Genomic DNA, 11,381 nt, shown 5'->3' on the forward strand with positions numbered 1-11,381 from the left:
GTTAAATCACTATTGGACAAAACATTCCACACATAATGTTAAATACCATATATATTGTCTATCTTGTATTATTCAGGTTTCCAGTTTCTCTCTGCAGTAGAAAATTGTACAGCTAGGTGAACATGTATCTTTGTTTTGCCCACAGTGAGTGATTTTGGGCCCTGAGATAAACAAGCGTCCCATAGAGAGAACACACTGTCCTCTGCCCAGTGCTTCATAAGCTAAGCTGCACACTCAGACTCACTACTGCATAAATGGCTGCAGGATGCATAGATAATGAAAAAAATGATTCTGAATCATTCTCTATGCAGATTGTTTTTCATAAATAAAAAAATTAAAACAGGACAATATGGATACTGCTGAATTTATTTTTGCAACATCCTTTGCAAAGAGGCAAATTTGTAATGCCTGGTTAGTGTACATATTAGGGATGAACCAAATGTTTATGCGACCAGGTCACAGACGGACATCACAAGCTCCCTTCACTCTGACTCACACAGATTTGTTCGTGACCGGAATGATTTCTGGTTTTCATCCTCGAGCTCCTGCTGCCACGTTTCATGCTTTAAAAACCCACATCCAAGCCAGTTTGCTCGATTCGTTAGACATAAATCATGTTTTGAACTTTTCACAAGAATGGTCTTTTAAAATGACTTCTCATTAAAAAAAAACATTGTGTGAGCACAAATCCAGTGAGCGATTCCGAACAGAAGCAGTAACCCCTCGTAGCCTTGACGGGAGTGGGAACGTTATGATTTTTATGACCAAATGGAATATTTGCAGTTGATGGATAATGCCTTAATCCACAAACACAACGCAGCATGCCTCCATCACCATGCCTTCAAATGTCTCCTATTCCCAACACATCACTGGCTGTCCGATTTGGGAAGGTGGGAAGCTCCACATTCCCATAACTGTCTATCCAGGGAAGGTCATATTGAGTTAAAGTGACCATCAAGGGTGGTGGTTCATCAAAGGAAGCAACACACGAAGGCACAGCAAAAGGATGCCACTCTGCATGACATCGATTCTGGCTGAAAACTGGGAGTCCAGCGGAAGTCCATACAAGCAGAGGAAGAGCAAAGGACAGGAAGTGAAGTCACAGTCCTGGAGGTGTGATCATAAACACACATTACATAATATGCAACACAACAAACACACGTCATCACAGATTTAAAGGTTCTATGCGTATTGAGCTCCTTTTATTAAGAAAGATGGATTGTTTGGGGCATTATGTGTAACATTACAGCAATAGTAATCAGCTGATGTATAATCTCGTTTTTGTTCTTTTGTCACTGAAATCTAAACTGAACTAATAAAAATGCAAACTGTCAATAAAAAAATCAATAGCCCATTACACATTTCAGTTTTTTTAATGACTCCACAAACTGTCAAAATCTAAACACTTTTTTTCGTTTCTGTCATTATGTTTTATAATCAATAATCCACAAGCAGTAGGAAAAAAGACCCAAGGTGATATCAAAACAGATAATTAAACTGCAAACTGAATATTCTCTTGCGCAAGACGACCACTTCTGGTTAGTACCAGACTGACTCTGTAAGTCCAGACAGCTGCAGTGGAAACTACAGGGATGGTCTGCCTTTTTTTCCTCCTGTTTTCCATAATAGGCAAGACAGAAATAGCCGCCGAATCCTTCAGAGTTTAATTAGGAAGACAGAGCAGCATCTTAGCAGAGCTGCTCACTGAAGAGTTTCAACAATTTCAGTTTGGATGGATCAGGCAACAGTAACTGGGCCAGGTATAGTTATGGGAAGCTGCTTGTTTTATTGGTGCCTTTATCCATCTATCTCCCACAGCCACTTATGTAATGTATGTGTGTGTTTTATATATATAAATATATATATATAAAAAAAAAAACTTTCTAAATCCATTGGCATCAATATTGAGTTGGTCTCCCCTTTGCAGCTACACCATCTTCTGGGAAGACTTTCTACCAGATTTTTGAATGTGTCTTTGACAATTTTTGCCCATTTATCCAGAAGAGTGTTTGTTAGGTAAGGCATTGATGTCGCACAGGTTGCACAGGTGATTGATGGGATTGTGGTCAGGGCTCTGTATGGGCCAGTCAAATTCTTCCACATCAAATTGTCCACAGTCATGCTGGAACAGAAAAGGGCCTTCCCCAAACTGTTCTCACAGAGTTATAAGCATAGAATTGTTGGTATGCTGAAGTATTAAGAGTTCCCTTCACTGTAACTAAGGGCCCTAGCCCAGTCCTCATACCATTATCCCTCCTCCACCAAACTTCATATTCAAATTTACCGCATTTGACAGATGCCCTTAGCCAGAGTAACTTACAGAAGTGCTTAGTAGTCTCCACCAGTCAATAGGTTCATGCCACTTTACAGTTGGCACAATGCAGTCAGGCAACATTCTTTGGGCATCCGCCAAACCCAGACTCGTTCATTAGACTGGCTGGGTTTCTGTTGTTCCTGCATGCTTCCACTTTGCAATAATGCCGCTTACAGCTGACCTACATCTAGCAGGGAAGACATTTCACAAACTGACTTATTGCAAAGGTGGCTCCCTATGACAGCACCATACTTGAATTCACTGAGCTCTTCAGAACAACCCATTCTTTTACATGTTTGTAACCCTGACCGCAGGGCTAGGTGCTTGATTTGATACACCTGTGGCATTGGGCCTGAATGAAACACCTGAATTCACTGATTAGGAGGTGTGTCCCAATACGTTTGTCTATATAGTGGAGGTACTTCTTACAAAATTTAAAAATTCTTCATAAAAACTCAGTTAAATGACTATTGGACAAAATATTTGAAAAATATTTTTAAATACCATTTGCATTTACCCCATCAACTGCTGGGAATTGTTTGGTGGGAATGACTGGACTGTTTCGTTTATTTGGCACATGTAGGATATTTCTGCAGACACCATCCTCATTGTTTGTGCTCATAGACACGGGGCATAAAATATCAAAGCATATTAATACCCCCCCCCCCCCCACCCAGAGAGGACAGCTGAGGTGAATGCTGGAGAACATCCGACCCAAAGCTGTTCCTGGAACTTCTCAGAAGTTCAGCCATGATGTGTCTACAGTACAGCTCAAACAAGCGAACATCTGCAGTCATTCATCTAGGGAATTGTTAGGAGGTCCGAAGGTGGATATTGGACTGGCTATTTTTGGAACTTCTTCAACAATACAGAATTCCTACTATATCACAGCTGTTGAGTGACAGTCGAAGGTGAGGACAACAAACTTGGTCAGTTTTCTAATGTACTGAAATATTAAATGAGTAATTGATCTACCTGTGTGTTCTAAACGTGAATTGGGAGAGCGACCATAGTGAGAACTGTCAACAAAAAACTCCTCAAAGCCAACCTCAGACACAAGGTCAGTGTTCTATCTGCCCTCAAAGAAGATGCGCCGACAAAGGAAAATTTATCCAGAAACTAAAAAGAGAGAAAAAAAGAGTCAAAAACTGGGGAACATATGTGCATAAATTTGGATTTTCTTTGTTCACATGAAAAATTTTTATGAGTCACTTAATTTTTTTAAGATATTTTTTTCCCCCAATTTTTGGCCAGGGATGGATTTAAGACATGAAAGGTAAGGAGGCAGGGAGATTTGGCTGGTACAGAACGTTACGATGTGTCATCCTGAACACCCCAATGAAATGACGGTGTCCTGCTGTATAATTGCTTAGGAATCATTCTAGCATATTTAGTAGAGGATGTATTTTTAGCCCTTGTTTAAAATCAGAGACACGCTGTTTAACATCACAGCTAAGGCGTCGGGAATCTATTTATGTGTGACGTGGTGAAGCGTCAGTGTGGTCCGTGACGCTAAGTAGTATTCGGTTTGATTGTTATCTATTTCCCCCATGCTGTCCCTGTCCTGTAGCTTGTCAGGCTCTGTCAACTTCACGGATATAAAATAACAATGTAACCATCCGAAATGTTAGCAATCTGACCCCAAAAGATCCAAAGGCTGCTGATTCTATTGTTGGAAATTATTTTTTAATGAGGTTGTTAAACGCGATGAAACGTCGTGCAAAATGGTGAGCGTCCCCTTCCAGCAACAGCAGCTCCATGCAGCCTGTGGGAATTTGACATTCGGATGTTTCAGGCAGGGAGTCTGTCCGTCAGCAAAGCACAAGAGCTGTCGGGCCGTATGACGACGACGTGGGAGCAAATGTAACTGTTACATCACGTCCGAGCTTCGGCGTGTCAGAAGAAATGACTTGTCAGGTTCTTCTATTTAAAAGAACGATAATTTCCAGCCTGAATATTATAGCGGTAAAGACATAATTTCCTCTCCTCCACTTACAGCCTTTGTAATTAATCTCATGGTTTTAAACCTTTAAGCAGATCTGCAGAAATGAAAGTGCAGGTGAGCCAGAGGCAGTCAGACATAAGGCCTACAGAAGGTCTTGGATCCACTGAACATCATCTCCTTTCATGTTCACAAGATTTATTCACTTGGAAACTCGCATGAGTGAATAGCCCAAGAGTCCTTTGCACGTTTAGATTCTTAAATTACTTTCCTTGTAGACAGACTTTATTTTTTTAAAAACCGATCCCTTTAGCAGACTAATATTCAAAGTCATAATGTGTTGGAACTTTAAACACAGACTTTTTTACACATCAGTAACACCGCTGGGCAGAACTTTAAAGTCCCTTGAGAATCACTATTGTATTTTTGTATTTAGCACTATAAATACATATGTCTCTAAGAAAGGAGCAGAAATCATCATCTTCAATGGAAGTTGGGGGAGTGAAGCAAGAGGGCAGAGTGGCACAGTGGTTGGCACAGTGGCACAGTGGTTGGCACTGTCTCCAGACAACTCCAGGACCAGCAGGCGCTGTGTGGAGTTTGCATGTTCTAACCCGTCTTGGCATGGCGTTCTCTGGTTCTTCCCCATAGTCCAAAAAACATGCTGAGGTGACTTGGGGTTGTCACAGTGTGTGTGCGTGTGCGTGTGTGTGTGCGTGTGCGTGTGTGTGTGTGTGCGCTCTGCGATGGGTTAATGTGTTATCCTGGGTAATGCCTGTTTGATGCCCATAGTTTCTGGGATAGGATCCGAAACCCTGCAAAGGACAAGCAGGTATAGAAAATAGATGGATGGTAAGCAAAAGGGCTTTTTAGTGCTTTAGAGAAGATAATAACTTGGGCAAAAAAAGGAAGCTCAAGATCTCTGGACTTTTAAGTTACTTTGGAACATCTCTGCTGTGTACGCTGTGTCCCAGGATTTAGGAGCCCTGCAAAGCCTCCTCCTGTGTCTCGGTCTCCTTTGTAACGACAAAGCTCAGTTCATGGACCGGAGCCTTTCTAGCCGTTTACTATTCATTATTTATCAGGCATTGACCGATTAGCTTCATTACAACATGCCTATTACAACCTCACTTCCTGGTGGAATTAATCAACAATCAGAGCTGTTGGGTTTTGTGGTTCTGCACCCAACACTAAATAGAACAGATTCTCTGTGAGTCATGGAGGACGAGCAGGCAGGACACTCAGTTCCCAGTCTGGTTCCTGGAACCGAAGTCCTTTGTTGAGCTGAGCAAGACTTTCAGAATGCTGATGGAGGGCCTTCAGGGGACACTCTGCACTAGACGTGCCCACCTCGACACATCAAACACAGCAGAGAGCATGGCTTCTGTCCTCCGGATTTACTCATGATTATTTACTGGGCATTGACAGATCAACTTAATTAAAACTCAACATGCCTGTTACAACCTCACTTCCTGGTCAACTTACTCAATAATCAAAGCTGGTCGGTTTTGTGTTTCTGTAACCAGCTCTAAAGGGAACAAGGTCTCTGTGAGTCATGAAGTATGAGCAAGCAGGAGACTTAAATCCCCCCTTCGCATCCTGGAATTGAAGTCCATTGTTGGGCTGAGCGAGACTCTCAGGGTGCTCATAGATGGAGGGCTTAACGGGCTTTGTGTGGCTTCGATTTGCCAGATCCCCCCAAGTTCCCATTTTCCCAAGTTTATTCCTTCTTTGTCATTTACGGCCACAGCCAAGCAGACCTGTTAGGTCTCACCAGGCCCCGCAGACCCACCAGGCCTCACCAGGCCCCGCAGACCCACCAGGCCTCACCAGGCCCCGCAGACCTACCAGGCCTCACCAGGCCCCACAGACCCACCAGGCCCCGCAGACCTACCAAGTCCCGCAGACCCACCAGGCCTCACCAGGCCCCGCAAACCCACCAGGCCCCGCAGACCCACCAGGCCTCACCAGGCCCCGCAGACCCACCAGGCCTCACCAGGCCCCGCAGACCCACCAGGCCTCACCAGGCCCCGCAGACCCACCAAGCCCCGCAGACCCACCAGGCCTCACCAGGCCCTGCTAGCCTGGACTTAAGCAAGCCTGTGGTGCTTCTCCCCCAAGCAGCTACAACAAGACTGGACACAGATCACCACATCATCATATCATATCTGAATCCCCTCAGTGTGAGAAGGAGCCACAGCCAGAAGCAGAAACTTCAGGCCCAGAAAGTACAAATCCAGACCATGATTTGGTTCAACCAACCTGATGAGTATAAAGAGTCACATTCACTCAACTGCTCAACTGGTTGGTTAAAACAAAATCTTGCTCCTGGACCTGAACGTTCCACTTCTTCCCACAGCCGGGACCCTGTGGACACACCAAGCAGAAGCCCACCCTCCCTCCATCTGCCCCAAGACATGGAAACCTTACAAATCAGGCCTGAGTACAAGAAGCATCACCTCAAACTAACATAAGCAACCCACATATCCATGATTGGTCTCATTTGAATTGTAACAGTACGACAGATACAGTGGTCCCCATCCCAAATCTGTATGTCATCATATTAAGAAAATACAGAAAGTAAGTCAAATTCCAAAATAATGGATGTCTTGTGAATAAACTCTGTTTTGATTACTTAGTTGTCTGAAGTTGCTAACTCCAGTGCATTCTGGGTGGATGGACAAAACTCTCCCGGCCAAGACTAAGAATATTCATTAAGGGAATGATGCACTACCCCAAACGAGGTGTTTGGACTGCTGTTTGGCTCGGAGAAGTTGAGATTCCGATTGTTACATAAAAACTATTGTGAAGCCTCTGAGTTAAGTCGGTCAGGACCATTATCATCTATTCCCTTCAATGACGGCGCAAAGCTGAGCTGCGGTGAATACAGGCTGCTCTATTCAGTTAGACAGTCGCCGGACCTAACTGGCCAACTAAGCTGCCATTGTGTTCATTGTAGCGATATCACAATTTCTGAACTGAGATCAGATATGGCAGATCCATGGATTCACCTAATCCGCCCGGTGAATCCGGTGTAACTTCACCACCCGGAACAAATGAAAGTCAGTCATAGGTAAGGAAAGCCCTACAGATCATAACGAAAATCTTCTAAACAATTTTCAAATTCACTTGGAGTCGCATATAATTAGATCTTGTCTAAAAGGGACAGTAGGTTTTCTGGTGCGCTCAGGACGACCCACAGACAGAGCCTTCAGGAGCCCAAATGGATTCCATCACCGGGCCAATCGGCGGATCCCTACAGCATCTCTCTTCCAAACTGTGCTTTCTGGATTCATCTCAGATGGAGTCAATCAGTGCACTGCATCGTACTACATTTAGAGGAAATTTATACCTCGAGTTCACTGCCATTTTACCCCCCCACCCCAACCCTTTTTAAAAGTCTGCAAAATAAGAGAAAAACACTACAGACAGTGTAAAAAAAAACTGCAGGAATGATGTCTGGATCCATTCTCACTTATTAGGAGTGAAGCAATGGCATTTTAACAAAGTTTATTATGGTAGTTTAACAAACAAAGAGGGGTAAAAGTAAGAGAGTAAGCTCTGGAAGAGAAAACAGACTGGCTACAGTGTAAAAGCCTCTGACGGCAGAGAGATCCAGTCCTTAATTCTGCTGACCGCAACCATTATGAAACACCACTTTCATTCATCATGGTTCAACGCAAATATGTGTCACATAAAATGGTTATACGTGAGACACACAAGGGATCGTCTGTGTAAAGAGAGGTAGCCTCGTCACAGCCTTTGCGGAGCAGCTGGCAGGGACACATATGCTGACTTAATAACAGCGATGAAGAGAAAACAGGTCTTCAGTGCCGGTCGAACAGCACGGGTGAAAGATGGCTGCTGCATTCACACCTAAGCGGCCCCATCTATACTGCTGGCTCACAGCAACCAGGGCGATGAATCAGTATTGCAGAAATACATACATCACGTACAATAACGGAGGCAAGAAAGCGGTTTGGTAACGGCTGCTCTTTACGTAAGACAAGCCTGCAGCTGTTCCCCATCTCCCGCCTGTCCTGTTTATAATGCTGCCTCCGCGTGACTCAGCAAACCATCACCACCGACTCTCGCTTTCTAGTGCAGACAACTATTGTGCTGGATATTAAATGTCCTTTGTCTTATTTTCAGGGCATCACACGTCGGCCTGGAAACTCATCGATCGGATCAGCACTTGTTTACCCAATATTTATTTTAGTGACCTGTAAGTGGATTTCTTCCCGAGGACATTAGTGAAATCCAGTTGAACGTTAATTGTTTGAGTGGTTCTGTCTCCTTCTCTTCCTCCTCCTCCTCCTCCTCCACTGACTCTCCCTTGGCTTCCCCACAGCTTCTGTCCACATTCAAAAGGTCCCTGTAAACACGCTGATAAAGGCTGAATTCTGAGACTGTTGTTGAGCCACAGTCCTTTTTGTTGAATTTGCCCAGTGCGGCCACAACACACTAAACACACCAGGAGGATGGTATGTCAGCTAGATGGCTGGGCTTCTGATCAGAATGTCGTGGGTTTGAATCCCAGGGTCGGCAGAATCATTTCGTTGTTGGTCCCCTGAACGAGACCCACCAATCGCTGTTCAGACTGGCCTGATCCCGCTTTCGCCAAAAAGGTATGTTACTACAGATAAAATTGTCTGCCAAATTAAAATGTGTGCCGATAAATTTTTCGCTTTATGAGACGGATAACGACAAAGGTCTTCTGGATCGGGAAGTATCACCATGATCAGAACGTGTTGCCTGAGGTATCGGACATCTGGACCAGAATGTTAAAGGATACCTGAAAGCTAGCTCCATAGTACTACTTAATGACAAGCTCTGTGCATCACAGGTTCAGTGTTGCATAATTCCCCCCTCCGGCATGCTGCAGAGCCACTAACTCTCTGCTCCCTCCAACACTGCCCCCCCCCCCCAAAAAATGGCCATCTTGTCCCATGTGCCGTTTCGTGCTTCAGCTGCGTAGATCGTGAGTAATGAAGAGGAAATAGCATTGAAAAAGCGGTTCGAATTTGGGAAAGACTTTGGAATGGATTAGGAGAAAAGGAGCAGATTAGCAGAGAAATGTGTTTGAAATTCACGACAGAAGCAGATAATTTCTCCAAGGGACCTGCTTTGCATCCTCCCAATTCCAGACATTCTCTAGCTGCACACTCACCCACAACCCCAACTGACTGCCGAACCGGAAACAAAGCATCAAAGTGTCAGATGTCAATTAGTCCTGTGCAGAGTCAGAAAGCCTGGTACATTAGTGAAAGCCTCTAATCGCATTACACTGGCATCCTCATCGGTAGCTTGGCACAGCCCTGATGGGTAATTACTGCTTTGCTGGGCATAGTCCTTGTGGTCTGCAAGACATAAGCAGGTAGAAGGACGGTCGCGGTGTCAAGTCACATGCCCCAAACTAGAACCCCGCATGCCAGTGGGTCCGAAGCAGTGCTGTGTCGGGTCAGCAGATTTCAGTGCCATCTGACGTCAGAACCGCAACTTGAGACGACAAGGATCCTGCCATGAACACAGCGGCTGAAGATACGACCACCAGCCTGGCATCACGTCAACAATCTGACCTACAAGCAAAATACCATCAAGACCCTCCGACCCTCGATGACCCCAGGAGACTTTCACTCTTATTTCTTTGAGTGCGACAGAAGACATGCAGGACTCCGTGTCAACCAATGCAGGAATTAGAAAAAGGCAAACGCGGACTTGCATGTGCATGGATCCGAGGTTTGGAGAGCTGTGACCGCAAAGCCGGAGATGTGTGGGTAACTTCCGGATGCCGCCAAGTCTGGGAGCTTATAAATATTCTAATATGGATTAAAGATTGCGGTCAAAAATTGCTGGCTATTGCCGCCATGAAAAACAAGAAAACAGACCAATCACAGAAGATTACCTCATCCCTACTCCTCCCCCCCTTCAAAAGCCGTACTCCATGTGCACTCTCGACCCCTCTCGGTTACCAGTCACTTTTCATTTCTGAACTTCTTTATCCATCGACCGAAAGCCAAAAGCATGACCGCTTTATGGAAAATCAAGAATGGCCTAATGAATTAAAGTGTCAGGTTTGCTGTACTGGTTTATTAAAGTGTGTGAGTGTGTGTGTGTGGGGGGGGGACGACACTCCTCAAGGCTTGTGGCTGTAGGCAGTTGGAGTCTAATGCCTGGTGTCAAGATATGCAGGAAGGGAGAGACAGAATGGGAAATAACTGCTGATGCAACCTTATAAACCCGAAACGAGGGCCGCACTGTTTTGTGGACAAAGAACAAGTGACAAGGACCGGTCCAGAGACACAGAAAGTCAGAAAAACACCATTGTCTCACAGCTGTCCCACAGCATTTCCTTCCTGGACATACAATTATGTAACCACAGCGAATGAAATCATCACTGCCCCCCCACCCAACCCGAAAGCAGCACATCTCCAGTCCTCACAGCTGGACAGTATTCTCCAAATTGTTAGAAGCTTCTCCCACCCGATATCTTGCGATTTACTTGGCCACTGTGCTGATGGAGTTTGTCGTTTTGTAAATATCCTCTCCAGTGAGAGTAAACTCTCTCAACTGAGCTGCATGCTAAGACTTCAAATAACCTGAAGGCTTCCATCCTTATGAAAAATCAATGACAAACCAAGATGGTAAGACAGTTACACTTGACCGTTTAAACGCTGCTGTCAAGCTGACACTTATGCTAAACTGTGATCCGTTCCAGATCTTTGGACATGGAACTGGACGATCACCCCACAATTTCTTGTCAAGGGAGAGGAGAAGGTACCATATCCTTACTTATGAGCTTTTAACAGGAACCCGCGAGCCTTAGCCTATAGATCACAACATGCGTAATCTGCGAACGAGGACTGTTGACATGGGTCACATCTGAGGTATGTGCCAAAGCAACATAGCACAGTACGGGAAGACACACACACACACACACACAAACACACACCCACGCTGTTCCAAAGATCTTAAAGTCTATATAAGGAGCCCAAATATATACCTTCCTGATTATAACATACTTGCAATTGTTCTGGTCTCGCCCAAAGGACTGTATACAGACTTTTTCTTTTTCTGGTAACAAACCAAAATGTTTGCCAGGTTTGTAAATGAAGAGGCACAAAG

The sequence above is a fragment of the Paramormyrops kingsleyae genome, chromosome 5 (assembly GCF_048594095.1).
Source record: "Paramormyrops kingsleyae isolate MSU_618 chromosome 5, PKINGS_0.4, whole genome shotgun sequence".
In the NCBI taxonomy this organism is placed as follows: Eukaryota; Metazoa; Chordata; class Actinopteri; order Osteoglossiformes; family Mormyridae; genus Paramormyrops; species Paramormyrops kingsleyae.